The sequence below is a fragment of the Sinocyclocheilus grahami genome, unplaced genomic scaffold (assembly GCF_001515645.1).
Source record: "Sinocyclocheilus grahami isolate Dianchi unplaced genomic scaffold, SAMN03320097.WGS_v1.1 scaffold467.1, whole genome shotgun sequence".
Lineage (NCBI taxonomy): Eukaryota > Metazoa > Chordata > Actinopteri > Cypriniformes > Cyprinidae > Sinocyclocheilus > Sinocyclocheilus grahami.
This window is the reverse complement of record NW_015505646.1, coordinates 80,544-81,655: the sequence shown is the minus strand read 5'-3', so window position 1 is coordinate 81,655 and position 1,112 is coordinate 80,544. Positions and strand designations below refer to the sequence as shown.

General features: G+C 33.8%; 1 long non-coding RNA gene across 1 annotated transcript in view; it reads right to left on the bottom strand.

The window, feature by feature from the left end:
- LOC107553253 (uncharacterized) overlaps nt 1-568 on the bottom strand; it is an 18,849-nt gene extending 18,281 nt beyond the window's left edge. The window contains exon 1 of the long non-coding RNA XR_001604943.1: nt 558-568. This is a non-coding gene — a long non-coding RNA (uncharacterized lncRNA). The remainder of the gene's footprint in view (nt 1-557) is intronic.
- Between the last annotated feature and the right edge of the window lie 544 nt (nt 569-1,112).

Here is a 1,112-nt window from a genome sequence, read left to right as displayed (position 1 = left end):
TATATATATATATAGTATTGGTAGTTTTACAATTCTATAAATCAAACTGAACTAATTCTAAATATACAATGAAAAATATATTTGAATTATCATAAATGATTCCTGAAACTGTTTTCAGTTATTTGTTGAGACCACTATATCCTATACTGCAGAGGTACTGAAGTGAAGTATCAGGCCAGTGTCTTTGTCAGGAGCACAGAAGGGTTGTCAACACATTATATAACAATTATATGCAACAATGGTTTATTTTCCATGGACACTGTCTCAGGTGTCATGGTGACATTCCCCGTGGTGATATCACAAATGCCAATAATGCTCATTCTAAATTAAATTATTATTTTTTTTAAATAAGAAAACCAAACTGGTTAATCTTTTGAAGAGAGAGGATGCTGTGTCAGTGTCTGTTTTGGCCAAAGTGCCATTATGAAGTAGTGCTGGACAGCTGATGAACAGTATCAGTTCTCTCAAGAGACCAGCGATGACCTGGGAAAGAAATTGAATGAGAAATGCAAAGAGTAAAGACAAGCCAGGACACTCTTGGTGGTTTTCCTGTGTACTTGAAATGGAGGTCAAAGCACACCGTTGTATTTTGTGGAAGCCGCTGGAAAATCTAGGAGATCTGCTGTTTAATCTTTTAAGATGAAGAAAACATATGCCAGGTTGGTTGGTGAAACCGTTCAAATGGACTTTATACATTGTCCCTTACGGAAGCACTGCTCCATAGTAAACTTCAACTGTAAATTCAGAGAAGCAAACGTACCTGAACTATTTCCAAACACAGAAAAATTTGCATTATTCTTTCACAAATGCCTCAAATTCCCTGCAAAAAGGTTAACTAGAGATACTTGTAACATGTATGCAAATGGTTCCCTCTAGTGGGGAAAACAAGCAAACAAACTTTTGATTTTAATAATGCATTAGTAAATGTTGAAATTAACATTCAATAAGATTAATAAATGCTGTAGAAGTATTGTTCATGCTCAGTAACTAACTGAAGTAGTTAACTTGTGTTAACTAATGAACCTTAAATTAGCATAAATTAATGAATTACATACTGCAATGTTGTATGCATGCGTGTATAAATATTTTGCCAATACATTTATTCATAAAAT